General features: G+C 50.7%; 1 long non-coding RNA gene and 1 pseudogene across 2 annotated transcripts in view; both read left to right on the forward strand.

Moving 5' to 3' along the window:
• Positions 1 to 11,664, forward strand: part of LOC131418755 (uncharacterized) — a 33,270-nt gene extending 21,606 nt beyond the window's left edge. Inside the window, exons 1-3 of one of the 2 annotated variants that reach the window (XR_009223023.1) lie at positions 5,847 to 5,869; positions 10,889 to 11,170; positions 11,436 to 11,664. This is a non-coding gene — a long non-coding RNA (uncharacterized LOC131418755). Of the gene's footprint in view, positions 1 to 5,846; positions 5,870 to 10,888; positions 11,171 to 11,435 lie in introns of those variants that run through there. The other variant, XR_009223022.1, reaches the window with a different exon arrangement.
• Positions 11,665 to 13,352: 1,688 nt separating this feature from the next.
• LOC131418223 (peroxynitrite isomerase THAP4-like) lies at positions 13,353 to 15,474 on the forward strand (annotated as a pseudogene).
• Positions 15,475 to 17,722: the final 2,248 nt, after the last annotated feature.

Raw genomic sequence — 17,722 nt, forward strand, 5'->3', positions numbered from 1 at the left:
GTTGCGACAACTGTAAGAGCCAATGATGGGAGATGGCTGCATGGATGAGGGCATGCTCACAGGTACTGGAGCATCATACAGCCATCAAAAAGCATGTGCTAATCTTAAGTAAAAAAAAAAAACACATCAATATTCAAATTCAATATTCATATGTGTGACATTATGTAAATCAAATGGGGGGGAAATCCCAAGATCTGTGTATAGAAAAAAGTTTGAGGAAAACACATCAATGTGTTTACAGTGGTTATCTTTGAGAAGGAGAGCTATGGTTGATATAGCTTTTAACATTTTCTGCTTTTCTAGATAGTCGAATTTTCTCAAATGTGTTCATATATATTATTTTTAAAAGGGAAAATAGATAAGAAATTAAAAATATCTCTTCCTAGAAAAACAGCTTTTGCCAACTTGTCTTTCCTCTTCTGCTCCCTCTGAGGGATTATGTGAGTTTTTAAGGGGCTACTGTTACAGTCGGGGAGGATGGAAGTGCCGCCAGCCTGCAGGAGTGGGCCTTGGAGAGGGACTTCTCAGGTGGTGGCTGGGGAACTCTGCCAGGGCTGGCTGCTCACCCAGGCCCCAGTGGGCCAGCTGGAGATGCAGGTCTTCAGGCCTTGGTAAAGATGTGGTGCAAACGCACGATGGCCTCACTGACAGAGGAAGCACAGTGTAAGCTCCGGCCATGGAGTTCCTGCCCCTCAAAGGGCCTCTGCCCCCAAGTCCCAGCAGAGCTGAGGGGCCCAGGGAGAGGGCAGGGGCTGCCACCGTCCGTGGGACTCTAGCAGCAAACACCTTTCTCAAGTGACACCTTATGTGAAAACCTCATCAGAGGGATAGACTATGTAACTTGTGGGGCCCAGTGCAGAGCAAATATGCAGGATCCCTTCTTTAAAAAATGACAAAATTTCAAGATGGTGACAGCAGAGCTCTACACCAAACACAGGCTTTTCTAAACATGGGTCACACTCCCCAGAAGCCGGCAGAGGATGGGAGCTGCTCTCGCTGCCAGCCTTCCTGGAACCCTCAGTGCCCACCTGCTGGGGTGACCCTAAAGGATCTTAGAGGAACTCAGGGCTCTAGAGAATTCAGAGGAAATGCCACTGATGATGTGAAAAAGAGCTAAGGCTTGAGACCCACTCAGAGCAGGCTCAAATCCGCCTTATGCTGCTTCTCAGCTGTGTGACCTCCAGCAAGATGCCTAACATCTCTTAACCTCAGGTCTTTCCTGGAGAATCTGAAGGTGAAATGAGGTCACTCCTGCAAGTAATGGGACAATTTGAGGGCCTGATGCAGAGAAGGTGCTCAGTAAATGCTAGCTCTCCACAACCCCATTTTGAGGGAAAACAGAAAAGCAAAAACACCCAGATTCTCCCATGCAAGTGCCCTGTCACCACCTAAAGAGCACTGGGGAACATGCCTTCTCACTAGCAGCTTAGCACCAGGCTGAGTAGTGGCCCTCTGAGCACCCCTGGCAGCCACATTTGCCGTGGCTCCCCTCCCAGCATCCTCCTCCCCACCCATGCTCCCCAGCCAGCCAGCTCCAGAACACAGCCTGAGTCTCCTCTCCAGGGTGAGCTGTAAGGATGCCAGAGAGACTTCTGCTACTTCCTGCAGCCCCCTCCCCTCCCAACTGTTCCTCCTCTGCCTCTGCTCATCACCCCCATCTCCTACCACCCTGGAGAACTGGGAACTTCCCCAGTGTGTCTGGGGTTTGAGCTGAACAGCAGAGGGGATGCCATAGGGACTCTGTCATACACCCCATTTGTGGACAGGAAAACAGGCCCAGAGAGAAAGTGTGAACCCCCCTGGGAGTCAGGGCAGCCCCAGCCTAGGAGCCTGTCCTCATCTCCCTGCAGTGGTTTCTGTCTTTCTCTGCCACATCAGATGCCCCTCCCTGGTCCCATTGTCCACGTGTGCTCTCTGCTCCCTCCTCTGTGATGACCCAGCACTTTGGCTGTTGGAGGCCCCTGGTGTTGTCCTCCTCGGGGAGCTGTCACAGGGGGCTGTCCCCTCTCCCAGCAGTGTGTTGCCTGAGGGCAAACCCCCACCCTGGGGTCTCACTCCCTCAGTACAACAAGAGCAGGAGTGGAAGGTGCTGAATGGGTGCAGAGACATCCCTGAGCTGTGTGGCAGACGTTCAAAGATAGTAGCTTAGGAAATCACAAACACGCCACAGAGCCAGCTCTGCTCCCTTTTCAGGGCACGTGGCTTTGTCCCCTCAAGGCCACTTGCTGAACCGCTGGATGAATGGGCTCTGACAACTGAGTGAATGGAGCACTTTGAAAGCAAAATGGGACAGTTATCCGCTCTCCACTTCTGGGTTGCTAAAACTGCCCCGGCCTGTGCTTGAAGAGCTGCTGAAAATATCTAATGGAGAAATATGCATTGCTGATGCAGGCTTTTCTATTTTTTCCATTCTCTGAGACCCTTGGCACATGAAAAAATGGCGGTTCTTGGATCTGAACTCTAAAGAGCTAAGGGACTCACACACAGGCTCGTGGAGAGCTCAGAGACACGTGAATACCCAGTCAGCACCCTTACTGTCCTGATGTCATCACCCTAATGCCAGTCTGCTGTCTTTGCCAGTTCTGGTATCTGCACGTGGTATCCTTTTCTCTTTAGGCTGGAGGGATGTGTGTGTGTGTGTGTGTGTGTGTAAGACTAGTCTGTATGTAAAACTGATGGCGCCCTTCTCAGATACGTCTACAAGACATCTACTCCCCAGGGACAAGAGCAAAAACCAGATGCCGTCAGGTCAGGCACTCTGCTCCCTGCATAGGCAACACTGGCAGTCTGGGAATCTGATTTAAGGATCGGGCCAGGTTGGCAAAGCTCTGGAAAGCTGTGAGCCTGGGGACCCTGCAGAAGCCTTGGACCACGGCCCAACTCTGCTACAAACCAGTGTCAGGATGGTGGCAGGAGCCCCAGCCCCACTGAGATCGCAGAGGCCTCCTTTCCCTTATCCTGCAGGTCCCTTCAGGGGATGCATTTGCTTTGGATCTGGGTTTGCTTGGCTGACATCAGGGCCTGCTCAGCTGACCCTTGTCAACGATGTCCATGGAGAGTTTGGAATTTGGCTTACACCCCAACTCGCCAGCTAGAGTCCAGCTCTGTCTGCCCAACTGGGTCAATGCCTGGTGTCTCAGCTGAGCCCTGCCCACTTTCCATCCCACAGTCTGACCTTCTTGGCCCATCAGAGGCAAACCCTCATTTGTCACACTCCTTAGCAGCACTGCTCATCGGCTCCTGCCACACCCCAGTCCCCTCTCTGGAGACAGTGTCTTTAATCCAGAATGCATTTAGTCAGTGCAGTCATTGGTGGAGGAATTAGTCCTGGGTTTTTCTCTTTTGTTAGCAAAGTTTTGCTAAAGATCTCTGTACTTCTTGCTTTTCAAACAGCTGCCACACAACTCAGTTCTCTCTCCTTCCTCCATTCCCTCTGGCCTCTTCCAAGCCTAAGAGATACCCATCTCTGTCTCCCTTTGTGCCAATCCTGTCAGCATGTCCTGATGGAGTCTCTGTGGTAGGCACCATGCTGGGCACGGGTGAGACACAGCCAGAGGTGGATAAGTCAGATCCCTTCCCTGGAGGAGCTTCCAGCCTAAGAAGAGGGTCAGATACCCACAGAGGTAACTTATACTCCAACAAGGTGCACACCTCCTGCAGTGGGAGGGTCTCACCATGGAAGCCACAAGCGCTACCCAGAGGCGTTGCAGGACAAAACAGGAGCCCAACTCCGCTGGTCCCGTGGTGTAGCAGTTAAGTGCACGAGCTCCGCTGCTGGCGGCCCGGGTTCGGATCCCGGGCCTGCACCGATGCACCTCATGTCAGGCCATGTTGTGGTGTCATCCCATATAAAAGTGGAGGAACACGGGCACAGATGTTAACCCAGGGCCAGTCTTCCTCAGCAAAAGGAGGAGGATTGGCATGGATTTTAGCTCAGGGCTTATCTTCCTCACAAAGAAAAAAAGGAGCCCAGCAAGTGTGTTATAGAATGGAAGGAATTGGAGCAGAGGGGATGGTGTGAACAAAGATGCAGAGTATGACAGGGTGTTGAGTGCAGGACAGCAGGGTTGGGGATGGCAGGAGGAACATGGGAAATAGGACTCAAGGCACAGAGTGGGCCCTGCAGAGGGGCTGACTGGGGAGGGGTCAGGGCGGCCCTCTCCATGTCAAAGTTGGTTTGCAAACCTGATTCCATGGCTACAGTTTTACCTTAAACCCTGAACTAAAGATCTCTGCAGTTTCTTGCAGAGTCAGGCTTGCAGGATTCTGAGTGCTACCAAGTCAGTAAAATATCACCACCATCTCTAAACTCCTACCCTGCCCTTTAGAGCTGCCTGAGCCATCCCAACTTACTTCCAATCATAAATGGGAGAAAAATAGCTATTAAATCAATGAAATGGTGCCAAACTGAAGATTCTAGAAGAGGGGAGGATTCTTCTCAGAGGAGGATGCTCCCTTTGTTTTAGATGGTCCTTGGAGCTTTTTGGTTACAAAAGATAAGGCCCAAGAGGGCTGTTTAGATGGAAAAGAAGAGACTAAGCAGAGCTGGATAGTTTTGCTTAATAAATTTTGTGCAGACTTTTGTTTGAGTATGCTCTCCCGTTACCTCTAGGGAGACATGGCTGTGGGTGGGGGCTCCAGGGATGGAGAGTATACATGGAGTAGAGACAGGGCCAATGTCCTTGATGTGTGACCTGTCCACAGCCCGCTTAGAAGGGCCTAATGCCTGGTTTCAGGCTCTGTTGTTGTTGCCTTGAAATTCTTAAGAGCCTTGCATTTTCATTTTGCACTGGACCCAGCAAAGTATTTAGCTGGTCCTGAAGAAAGTGTATACAAGGGTATATTGGTAAAGGATTAATGACCAGCTCTCTAAAAAAAAAATCTGATTGGTAGCACTGGCTGATTTCCATGGTGTAAACATTCCAACCTTGGCCCATTTTAAGCTACCAAAGGGTGAATAACAAGCTTGAAAGAGTCTTGAAAATTTCACAACAAACTTGCAAATTGGTATAAGCCAGCTCCAACACATCACTGGACGGGGGCGAGAGTCTTGGCAGATAAAGAGAATATGAACACCCCCACCACCAACAAAATGGCGTTGGAAGCATGTGGAGAGAGGCCAGTGTGAGGAGAGGAGGTCAGCAAGAAATCCGTGTAACAGGAAAGGCTGAGTGACCGAAGGGCAAGGATGTCTTCTATTCACCTTTAAGCCATTTTCTGTTTCAGTACTGCAAACTGTACAGTACAGTACTTCTACTGTATCTAAGCCTTTCAGAAAGTCTGGTCTATACTTGGCTGGTGTCAGGGGCTTGGGGACTGAAAGAGGAGCCAGTTGGGTGTCATTAGGTCTTTCCTGGATACTCTGGTTGTCCTCCTGGGACAGGGCAGGACTGTACTTCCCAAGCCCCTGAAGTTGAGTGTGTTCAAGTGACTCACTTTGTCCAATGAAATGTGAGCAGTGCTGTCAGGCACCATTTGCCACGTTGCTTCCCCTGCCATGGGACTGGTGAATTTCCTGATTGTGGGAGACCCATCAGCCTGTGACCCTGACTCTGAGTGAGAATGTTGTGGAGTGGAACCCACAATGGACACACAGTGTGAGAGAAAAAGCAATCTTTGTTGTTTTAAGCCACTGAGACTTGGGGGCTGTTTGTAATTGCAGCAGAATCTAGCTCCACCTGATGGACACAAGGAGTGCCCATACGGGGGTAAGGAGCAGTCAAGACCGAGTGAAGACAGCCACTGTGAGAAGTGATACAAGAAGCCAAGAGAGCAGAATTAGAAGCCAGACGTGGCCATGAAAATGGGAGACCCTGAAAATCCTCAGGAATAAGTGGGATGGGGCTTGAGGAATTTTTCTGGCTATCAGGTGGACCATGAGAGCTTGAGGTCATCCAGGTGACACAGTGGTTCCCGAACATGCACCTTTTATCTGGCTCGTCTCCCCAGCAAGGAAGGAATAAGTTGTGGGGCAGGCACAGGCCAAGCAGCTACAGCCAGGAGACCCAAGGTTAAGCCTGGATTCCAGCGCTGGAAGTGACCTTGGAGTGACCTTGGATAAGTCCTCCCTCTTCTGTGGACCTCTGAGTTCTCAGATCCCTCCCAGCTCTGACTTTCTAAGACACTCTATCTTTGTCACGGGCGTCACTCATCACTTACTTGGCTTCTCAGTGCCTCCTGCCTACCTGATGGCCTACTTCCTGGGAAATGGGCTCTGTTTCACCCCCCTAAAGCCCCTCCAGAGCACACAGGTGTCCTCTGCCCTGCAGGATGTGGATGTGTGTGTGTGAGTGAGAGTGAGTGAGAGTGAGAGACAGTGAGAGACAGTGAGAGAGAGAGACTACAGCCAGAATGCTTTACCAAGCTGATCTTTCAGTCTTCTTAAAGAAATCCTTTGCCCTGGAGAGTAATGCACTCAGTTGAAAACGTTGCTCCAAATTCCCACCAAACAGGCCTCTGCTGCCACACTGACAAACACACACACACACACACTTTCACTCAAAACTGACCAGTTTTGTGCTCCCCAGCACCAGAGAGGGCCCTGCCTTTTGCACCCACCCCTTCTCTGGCCTACCAACCCCTGAAACCTTTCAAGGCCATATGCGACATGAACCCACACCTTCTTTGGCCATAAAATGACTCATTTTCTAGCTGGGTTCACACCGCAAACTCTGTTATGGCACCAATCACACTCTACCCCAATCAGACCTTAAGGGTAGAATCTTCCATCTCTTTACTGCCTGCCACAGAGCCTGATGCCCATTCATTCATCAAGCCCCTACAGAGTACCTACTATGTGTGAGGCAGAAGGGACAGAGTGATAAAGGACACCCCTGCTTTCAAGGAGGTCTCACCAGGCCGGGTTGGGAACAGACACCCAAGGACCTGGCTCTGACATGGCATGCTGAGGGTGGGAAAGCCGTGGGAGCAGGGGGCAAGGAGAACATTCTGGGATGAGAGTCCCCAGGAGGAGGCATTCGAGCTTGGTAGGATCCCACCAGGCAGGGAAGCGTGGGGGTGGCAGGGGCACTCCAAACAGAAGCCCCAGCATGTGCAAAGGCCAAGATGTGCACAGCTCATGACCAGGGAGCACTGGCTGGATCCCCAAGTGATGAGGGAAGAGGAGCCTGGGGAAGAGGATGAGGCAGTGGTCAGCTGATCTTAGGCAGTTAGTGAATGAGTGAGTGAGTGAATGAATGACACCCGACACCCTTGATCATGAAGCCACTAACCTGGTGCTGGTCCCTAGACCTATTCCCTGGTCCCTAACAAGGACTCAGCTTGGTTTCAGGGATATGTGTAGGGCTAGGATAGATCTCAGAGTGAACCAGATGGTTTAGACTCGGGACAAGCCCCCATCCCAGGAGTGACATGGGAAGAGGCTATGAGTAGAGTGGCAAGACTAGCAAGTAGACAAGGAGACGTGGGTTCTAGTCCTGGCTCTGCCACCTCCCAGCTGTGTGAGCTTGGGCAGATGACTTGAGTTCTCTTAGCCCCCTTCCTCATTCAATCCTATGATTATAGCTATGGGGACTGACTAAGGAAGCATGTCTGACAGTGCCTGGTGCAGGATAGAGGAGGTATGTGGAATCTGAAACTTTTGTTCAACCTCAAGTTCCGAGCTGACGTGACCATCAGTTCAGAGCTTGGCAGCGGCACCATAAGGTGGAATTGGCAACTTCAGATCTTTGAACATTCCAGGCAGAGCTGGCTTCAAAGTCATGTGATGGGGTCCTATGCTCAGAAGGCCCCATGCTTGGGGCTTCAAGTTCCGCAGTTGCAACCTTGTAGTTCTTAACCATTTCTCTTTTAATTTGTTTTCATGAGTAACATCTGATGGAACAATGGAGCATACCCCAGGGGCTTGGAGCCTCAGCACCCATGTGTTCCTGCCTCCTGCTGCCTCACTGGGATGGTCTCTCAGCTGCTTGCTCCACACACGTTGGCACCCCAGAACCCATGACCTCCTCTACCCTCTCTCTGGGAGCAAATGGGTCTAGTCAGCAAGGAAAACTCACATCCCTCCGTGAGTCACCCTCAACCCTCTTCAGGAGCCTCGGTGTAGGTGCAGTAAGAGTGGGTGCAGTGCAATCCCGATGGTGTCTCAGGGCAGGGTGAGGGACAATGCCTGGGCACTAGGTGGGTGACTCAGCAGGGACATCTTGCCCACCCCTCATCTAGGTACCAAGTGTATCATGGCACAGAGGTTAGAGGAGGTTGGAGGTTGAAATTGGGGGGTCGCCTGTCTGCCATGGGTGGGTTGGTGGGCTGTGAGAAGGGGAGGTCGACTTCCCCGACTCCACCCAGGGCCTTGCATTTTTCCCTTGCCTCAGGCCCTACAAATCATGCAGCCGACCCTCGTTAGAATCTATGTTTCCATTTTCCCGTCCTCAGCTCAGAGTCCACGGTCCTCGTGTGATGTGGCCAAATGGCTCTGAACATCTGGTGAACATGCTTGGATCTCTGGGGGACAAGAAGGCAGTGTCCTTCTTGAGGGGGGAGAGGCAATCCCATCATTCGGTGCTGGGGTAGACAGCTGGTGAGGGGCGTCTAAGGGACAGAGAGCCAGCGCCTCCCAAGCTTTAATGTAAATGGCAATCGACTGGGCTGTTGTGAAAGTGCAGATTCTGATTCCAGAGGTCTGGGCAGGGCCTGAGATTCTGCATTTCTAACATGCTCTTGCTTCATGGACCACATTTTGAGTAGTGAAGTTCTAGAAGGCTTAACTTAGCAACAGCATGGCCTCCAGACCAATGAGCCTGGAGCCGGTGAGCCCCTGTAGGAGCTCTTATGACAGGCAGAGGGAACGACTGCTTGGAACTGAGCCACGAGCCCACACTATGATGACATACCAGGGACTCTGTGTCCCCGGACTCTTCAGCTGATAATGTGGGGATGCTTACTCAATGTGGTCATCAGCAGAGTAAATAAAAACTCGCCCATAAATAACCTCACTCAATCCTCACACCCTTGTCAGGCAAGTATAAAAAGGCTGTTTTATAGATGAAGGAATGGACGCATAGAGGATGGGGGGGGCGCACTCCAAGTTGCAACTGTCAAGTTGCAACTGTCAAGTGGCAGATCTGAACTCAGATCTGACTAAGGCCCTTCCCACTCTGCCAGCATCACTAAATTTACTTTTGGAGACTGGCTTAGTTGTGGCTGGAAGCTGGTCCCCGCTGCCGGTCATGTGCCCCCCCCGATCCTGCTGAAGCCTGGAGTGTGGGGTGTTGGGCCTGTGCCCTGGGCACCCCGGCCACCCTCTTCTGCACCCCTCGTCAGCAGTCACTTCTGCCTTCAGCCACTCGATATTGATCTCCCCATTCTCGATCTGCTGCCGTAGCTGCTTGGCCACTGTCTTCTCGTCTCCACGATCTGCAGCAGGTGCAGGTACTTCTGCATCAGTGCTTCCTGCTCCCTGACCAGGGTCTGGGAGCTGTGGACAGACAGACGTGGTAAGACACTGCCTTCTTGTCCCCCAGAGATCCAAGAAGAAGTGGGGCTCCCCCACTGACTGCAATTAGAAGATCCTGACTCCCAGACATGGTGCACAGGGACTTGACCTGGCTGCTGTGCTGTTACTGACTGCTCTGGCCCCTTCTCCAACTCCTGTCTCACACTCTGACCTCTGGTTCCTCTAACTGATCCTGTTCTCTCCCCTCCCCCTCCAATCCACCCCCCGGGCCTTTGTACAGGCTCGCTCTCTCGTTAGGGGTAATGTATCCGGTGACTTTAACTTAGAGTCAATGCTCAAATGGAACAACAAAGCCTGGATGACAGCACATCTGTTTAGTACATCGTTCACTGAATATTTTGAACTCACTGTTGAGACCTACCGCCCAGAGAAAGAGATTCCTTTCAAAATATGACTGCTCACTGGCAAGTGCTGTGCTTGCCATGGAGAGACTGATGCTGGTGTGTGTGCCCCTCCACACACACACAGAAGTTAGCAAAAGTCTTATGACTCACATAATAGACGTCTCTGAGGAGAGCAGGGCCAAAATCACAAGCAGCTCTGAAATGGCTTGAGGGAGCAAGGAAAGAAGCCAGGCCTGGGTTTTTATCGTGGTTGGAGGTTTTAAAGAAAAAATACTCAATGACACTTGTCGAAAATGGTAAGGCATATTTTATTCAGAACCACTGCAATATGTAGAGACCATTGTGATGGGATTCACAGCTGGGGAGAAATGAGATTGGGCTCGACTTTGAATGCAGCATGGGCAAGTGAGCATTCACGGCCAGGCAGCATGGTGGGGGTCAGGAGATGGAAAATTACTAAGAGAAAAAACAAGTGTTGGGGTTTCTAGCTAACCTGACCTAATAGGATTATTACCGAAGCCAGGCCAGAGTTATCAGACACCACCTGAGGGATGGTGGGGGACGTGGAGGAGCCCAAGCAGATCTCGAGGGTGATCAGATCTACGGGTGTGGGTTCTGCTTAAACTGACTTAGCAAGGTTCTTACTAAAACTTGATTTTACAAGGAAGTGCACAGACAAACCTAGGAAAAGGTTCAGAATCCTGACTAAAGTTTGGTCAAAGCAAGAAATCTTTGCCAGGGTTGAGACCAGGGCGAGAGTTCTGCACACATACAGGGGCTTGTGTGGTTGGATCCGAAGCCAATGCCAGAGAAAGGAGACTCTGGACTTGCTCTTCAGCTTGTCCAGGTGTGGACATGAGGGGAAGAGGGAGAGGAGAGGTGTAAGCTGTCAGCACACATCAAAAAGTGCGGAGTCTGACTGCTCATTACAAGGACAAACATGCAAAGAAAAGCATGCATTCGCAATGGCTTGTTTTTATATAAAGAAACACTAACAGAAGCTCAAGAACGATCAGAACTGTGCACTGGGGGTGGCTGGAGTAAGTGCTGCCAGTTTGCTGTCCTGTAGGCCACGGGGACCAGTTCCACATCCCATAGAGTGTTGCCCAGAGCTCTACCCTCGTGGTGGTCCCACTCAGGGGTGGTGAGGAGGGGGACGGAGCCTGGCGGTGCAACAGCCTGAGGCCTGAGATGGTGTTCGCTGTGCGGCCACGATCTGCTCCCATTGGCCAGGCAACGAGGAGAAACCACCGTCTCCTTCCACAGGTAACTGGCCGCCACTGCCCAGTCAGCCCCCCATGAGGTCCAGCCCGAGGTGGGCAGCACTTTGTGCTCGGGGCCTGTCCAGCAGGTGAGTCAGCGCTGGGTGCTGTGTAGCTGTGGTCTGCGCCACCGTCTCTGCTCGGGGCACCTCGGGCCACCATGGCCACCCCACAGCCACCAGCGTCCACCTTATGGCCTCCACCACCCTCTCACCCCCACCCTGCAGCCACCCTGCTCTCCACTGATTTGGGCTAGTGCCAACAATGTCAAGTAACAGGATAGTCTGGAAACGCTCTTCCTTAGGTCACTATCTTCTTGGATTAGCTGTGACTTTTCTGCTCTTTTGATGGCAGGGAGCCTGCCTTGATCTCTGCAATCAGGAATGTGGCTGAGCAAATGCAGCTTGTAACTGCTGGATGGATACACCTCCCAGATGCTCTGTTGCTAGAAGGTTCCTGGCAGTGCAGGGAAAGGTGGCTCTGCAGGTGGAGGTGAGTGCTGGAGAGGTGTCTGACAGCATCCTGGGCAGAGCAGGTCAAGGCCCACTCCTCATGGGAAGGCTGACCCTGTGGACTTGGACTCAGACAGTATCCTGGGAGAAGCAGGATTCAGCCCACTCCTCAAGGGGAGACTTACACTTGGGACTCTGCATCTGACAGCATCCTAGGTGGAGCAGGGCGAGGCCCACTCCTCACGGGGAGGCTGACCCTGCAGACTGGGCATCTGACAGCATCCTGGGGGAGCAGGGCACAGTCCACTCCTCATAGGGAGGCTGACCATGTGGACTTGGATTCTGCATCTGACAGCATCCTGGGTGGAGGAGGGCAAGGCCCACTCCTCACCGGGAGGCTTACCTCGGGGACTCGGTGAAGGGGCTCCTCTCTACACATCGTCATTGGGCTCCTACAGCAGGGTGAGGGGTTTGCTTTCCCCCTGGCCTGGCTCCCTTCATGAGGGCTTCTGGAATTCAGCTAGTTCAATGAGTCCTTACCTGCGGACTCCACACTAGAGGTCCCAGAACAGTGCGCTGAAGACATTCTACTTTGAAAACCTCCTGGCAGATCATTTTGTTTCATGTTGCAGGTTGTTATTGAATTTTGAAAGACCTGAATGCCACTTGTTGTCTGTAGTCTTATTGAAGGTTTACAGTGGTTTGTTCTAATTCGGAAGTTGTTACAATCTATCCAAAGAACTAGTAACATGAGCTTGTTTCAGAGGTCAGCCACCCTGCTTTCTTGACGGTTTCCTGCAGAGCCTGTGTCCCAAAAGTTTTGTTACTGTTTTTGAGAATGAGGCAAAGCCCTGCAGAGAAGGTGGCTCTTGGCATGTGTCATGGTCTAATGTGGTCTGGGGGCAAATGAGGTAGGGGTCCTTTGGTAAATAGTCACAAAGCATTGAGAAAGGTTAGAAAGTCATGTGGCTTGGAACTCCCTGAGGACCTAGTATCCACCTGGTCTGGTCCACAGTGGCCTCAGGGGGGTTAGATGACCTCAAGTGGAACAGAAAGCCCTCGGGACAGACCCTCCCCCAACCCCCCACGTGCAGTTTGGTCTAAATAGATATTTTACCTTAATGAGGAGAAGAGATTATGAAGTGTCTTGGTCAGTACCTTGCAGGGGCGGGTTGATTTGTACAGGAAGCAGCTTTCCTCCTTGTAGTGGGAGGACAGGAGTAATACAGATCCACAGCTCTTGGGGCTGACCTCCCCTTGGCGGTGGTCTCGCATCCTCAGCTGCTTGAGCAGAGCTGGGGCCAGGCGCCCTGCTGGGTGCCTGGGAGGCTCTGCTGGCCAACACCTGGCCTGGCTTTGAAATAGGGGGAGCAACCCTCCCCGTTTTAGCACCCAAAGTCTTGTATCCTAGGGACAGCAGGAGGATTGGGCAGCCATGAGCTTCTAAGAACTATTTCTGAGGCTTCTTGAAGCCTTTCCTGTTGTCTTGATGCCATCCTGTGTTATCTGCCAGAACGTCTGTGTCCCTACAGGGCACTTACCACAGCCTGGGAGGAGGTCCTCACCTTCCTTCCTTCTCTGCCCTACAGACGGTCACCTCCTTAAGTTAGACAGTGGGTCTTTCATGTTTCTATTCCAGTAATAAGTTGCAAGCAGGTGTTCCTTAAATCTTTACTAAAGGTTTAAATGGGCAAAGTGGCTACAGGTGTGGGTGTTCCCAAAAACACTTGTTTTGCTTTTATAGCTGATTATTTTAGGGGGAAACATTTAATTCTTTCTTTCTAATTATTTTTTCATTTATCCTTGCAGGCTCCACAAAATGGGCTCAAAACATCTGGTCCAGTGGTTAAAAGCTGTTCACAGGGGTGACTGGACCCCACTATGCATTCTTTCGTCTGTAGTGAATATTTCACCAAAAACAGCTCTAGGAAAGGCTGGAGGATCAGTACTATGTGCTCAAGCCATGGCCATGCCCTCCATCTTCCACCTGACCGAGAAGTGGGGGCTGAAGGCCACGGCCGCCCCAGGAGAAATGACACTAGGAAGGCCACCGGGGGCCTGAGGAACATGCGCGTGAAGCAGATGGGAAAGGAGTTTCAGGTTCATTGTGGTCCTTGAGGGAAAAGCTGAGGGCCCAGCCGTGGTCCCACAAGTGGAAGTAACCCGCTCTGCAGGGTGAACACGCACCCAGTGCCGCCCAGGAAGCTGCCAGTCAGGATTGGGCGCAGTCTCTGGAAGGAACTCCAGGAGACAGTGTGGCCTCCACGGCATTAGGCAGCCAAGGAGATGCAAACACGTCTGCTGTAGATGCTGGTGATGAGACCCCCTCTTCTCAGCCAGGGCCTGCTGGGTAAGAGTGGCATTTCCGTGGATGACTTTATCCCTCAGGATCGGGGCGTGCAGATTTATTGGCTGGCTTCCTTCTTACAGTTTCTTCTCAGAGCACACTCAAGAGAGGCCATCTGTCCCTTGAGAGGCTGTTGACCAAAAGAGGCTGAAGAAGGATGTGGAGCCCAGTTGCAGCGGGACCAGCCTGGGGCCTGATGAGAGCTTGGCCCAGAGCCCCCAAGTTCATCATTCACAATGATGCCTCAGAAACCCTCCCAGAGCCCCTCCACCCTCCGACGGATGTCACCCTGAAGCCAGCCGCAGAAGCTGTGCGGGGCGAGCACAGCAACACCAGCCCCACGTCCCTCAGCTGAGTCATCCTGTCAGCATTGGGGGCCCAAGATCTCCTCGACTGCTGCACTCCTACTGCTTCTGCTCCTGGGGGAACAGGAGCACGGGTGCTGCCTGCGGGAGCAGGTGGAGAAGGACAGCGAGCTGAAGAGGGGCAGCTGCCGACAGCCAGGTGCACACGCTGCAGGAGGAACTGGACGAGCTGAAGGGAGGGGCTCCCTGCCTTAGCAGACTGCTGCCCCCCGCCGAGGTCAGTCCCGGTGCTCAGGGCTCCCCCACTGCCTGCTCACCATGAGGGGTTTCCTGCTCCGCAGCAGACGGCCCCTGAGCACTTCTGTGTGCAGCATGCCTGCTGCTGTCTTGGGAGAAGGCTCTGCTGGTAGCCGCCCCTCGCAGACAGGGAGCCCAGGTTGCAGAGCTCACCCCGCTCGCTCTAGGGCGCTCGAGAGGCAGCGGTAGTTGTCAGGGTTTAGCAGGTGAGGAAGGAGGCATTGCAGGTCTGCTGGGAAAGCCAGACCTACGCAATGAATGGTTCCTGGATGGTTGGTTTTCCACTTGAACAGGAGAAAATCAGCTTCTGTTGCATCCCTCAAACAAATGTAAATTCCAATGAGTTAGGATCTAAATGTGAAATAAAATCGACATAGTAACTATTAGAATAGTTACAGGAGACTCTTAAAGTCATGGGGGGTTCTTTCCCTTCATGTTTTAATGAATATCCTTGAACTGAAGTCATTTTGAACATTTTAATAATTTCTTTAAAATTTGAAACATCTTTTTGAGTAGAATACATTCTCTTTTGTAAAAATTAAAACACTCCAGAAATATACAAGCTAACAAGTGGTAAAAACTCCTATTTCTCACATACCTCCCAACTTTTATTCCTTGTTGGTAGTAAAATTTGGTGTGTAATCTCCTAGACTATTTCCTGTGCTTTACATACATATTTCTCTACCTGTACAAATAGGTTGGAATATTGTTGGTGTGTTTATTGGCTACATTTCTGATTTTCCTGCTCTTTTACAGTTTAGTCCTTGTAAACATTGGTTTCTCGATATTCCTTATGTATTGAGGGTACCATCTTTTGCCTGTTATACACCCATGGAGAACATTTCCCTACCACATTGTTCATTTAATCTGGATCAGTGCTTGTCTTCCCAGATGTCAGTAACACTTCAGGAGGGAAACGGCTCTATATGACAGGCTGTTCAGGACCTCCCGGACCCCCAGGGCAACAACCATTAAGAAAACACAAAGCAAGAAACAAACCCATTCTGCGTGTTTCCAGATGCATCCCGAGGGAAGGACAGCTCCAGTTGAGGACCGCTGATGTCCTGGTCAGAGTTATCCCCTATGTTCTCCTATCACGTTAAAGCTGTTTCTGTAGTTTCTTGTACCTGATGGTACAGTTTGGTGCCTTTGTCTGTTCTTCTTGGTCAGATTGCGCAAGGTTTCTCACTGGTACAGGTCTTTCCAGACAGTTAGCCCTTGACTCCATTGCTCAGGTCTACATCGTTGTTCCTGTCTTGTGAATCCTCACTTCATTCTGCTGATGTTGGTTTTATTGTGATGTTGTTCTGGCTCCTGGAGGGAAGTGCTCAGCTTCTTCGTGTACAGTTGATATTCCCTGATACCTGCAGTGGAGGCTGTGTCCCTTCTTCTGTTCCTTTGTCCCCACGCCATAGATTTGTCTCATGCTCCTCTCATTGCTATTCATTTCTAAAGAGGTTGTCCTGTCTGTCTGGATTCCCTCTTTAACCTGAGAGATTTAGAAGGGTTTGGATAGATTTTCAAGTGGATAGGTTGGGGGAGGGGAGCCAATATTTTGTGATTATTTTTTACTTTTATTGTTTTAAGGTCCGGTAATATGGTCACATAGATTTCTGCTTTTTGGACTCTTTAGAGATTTCACTGTGACTTAGCACACAGTCCATTGTGGTGACTGTTTCATTGTGGTTTGAGAAGAATGTTTCCTCTCCACTAGTTGCTTATGTTGTTGTCCCTTGGGCTGAGTCTAGATCTAGCTTTTTTGTGTTCATCATCAGATCTGTTTCCTAACTTACTGTATCACTTGACTTGTGGATTTCTAAGAGAGGTAAGGTAGGTTTCCCTGTGATTCTTGAGGTGCCTGTGTCTTCTTGTTTGTCCAGTTTTGCTTTATGTTTCAAGACCATATTGTTAGGTGTATAAGTGTTCCTGACAGTTATCAACACAGAGAACCCCTTTTTGTCCCATTTAAAGTCTTATTTCTTTATCTCCTTATTTTCAACCATATTATATACCTTTATTTTATAACGATATTTTAACTCAACTTGAGAGCCTTCATCTTTTTATAGAGCAATTTGATCCATTTACAATTGTGATTATCAATAAATTGGAATTTGAGTCTACCATTTAATTTAATTTTTAATTTGTTAGGCTTTCTCATGATTTTTCTATTCTTCTAGTGGGTGTCTTTCAGCTTTTAGGAACAACGATTTCTGCCTCTCTTTCTGTAAATGCTTAGAATCGATCAGTTCCTGTGTTCTACACTCCCAACTCATCACCTTCCACTCCCCAGCTCGAGACTGTCTGATCTTACTTAGTTCTATGTTCTTATTTTCCCCATCAAGCAACGATGGTTATATGCAAGTAGACGTTTTATTGGTTACTTTGTTCACTACTATTTATTGTTGCCAAATTTTTCCTCCTTTTGGAAATATTTGATGCTATTTTGGAACTCATATGACAGTAAAATTTTGAAAGGAATCGAGTCTGAAATACTTCTTAGGTGCTGACACTGGGGAGCCAGCGCCTAACCTCTTAAAGTTGCATCAGTGTGTCTGCAGAGTCAGGATGAGGTCAGAGATGTTTAAAACCATGGAATTGAATGAGGTCTCCTGGAGACACTGCAGCTGTAGAAGGGATGAGGGCCCAGCCTAGGAGCAGGCAGTGTTTACAGAGGTGCAGCTGAAGAGGGTCCAGGAAAGGAGACTGAAAGGTTGGAGCATGGAGTCGCAGGAGCCACGAGGGGAAAAGGGTATTGCAGAAAGGAGGGGTGCTCTGCTGGGTGGGATACAGCTCTGATCAGAATGGAGAAAAGATGGCTGGACTTGGCCACATGGGATCACTGGTGACCTTAGTCTCCTTGAGAGGGTGGGAATGAAGCTGGGTCTAGAGTGGGTGAAGGGGGGCCATGGGAGGGCAGTAGGGATGAGACACTTTACTTAAGAGGTTTAGCCATGAAGGGGAGTCAGGAAAGTGGACGGTAGCCAAAAAGGAGCATGCGTCCAAGGGAGAGTTTTGTTTGTAAGGTGGAGATGAGCTAACAGTTGCTGCAGGTAGGACCGGATGGAGAGGAGGAGCCTGAGGGTCAGGGAGGAGCGTGCTGGGCCCTGAGGAGATGCAGGGCTGGGCTTCACCGCCTGGGGAGGTGCAGAGAACAAGAGGACAGATGTGCTGGTGGAAAGAGCACCCTGTGCCTCTCTTCCTGTGTTCCTGGAGTGTGATGTGGGCAGTGGCTGGGAGTGG

The sequence above is a fragment of the Diceros bicornis genome, chromosome 19 (genome assembly GCF_020826845.1).
Source record: "Diceros bicornis minor isolate mBicDic1 chromosome 19, mDicBic1.mat.cur, whole genome shotgun sequence".
NCBI classification, from domain to species: Eukaryota; Metazoa; Chordata; class Mammalia; order Perissodactyla; family Rhinocerotidae; genus Diceros; species Diceros bicornis.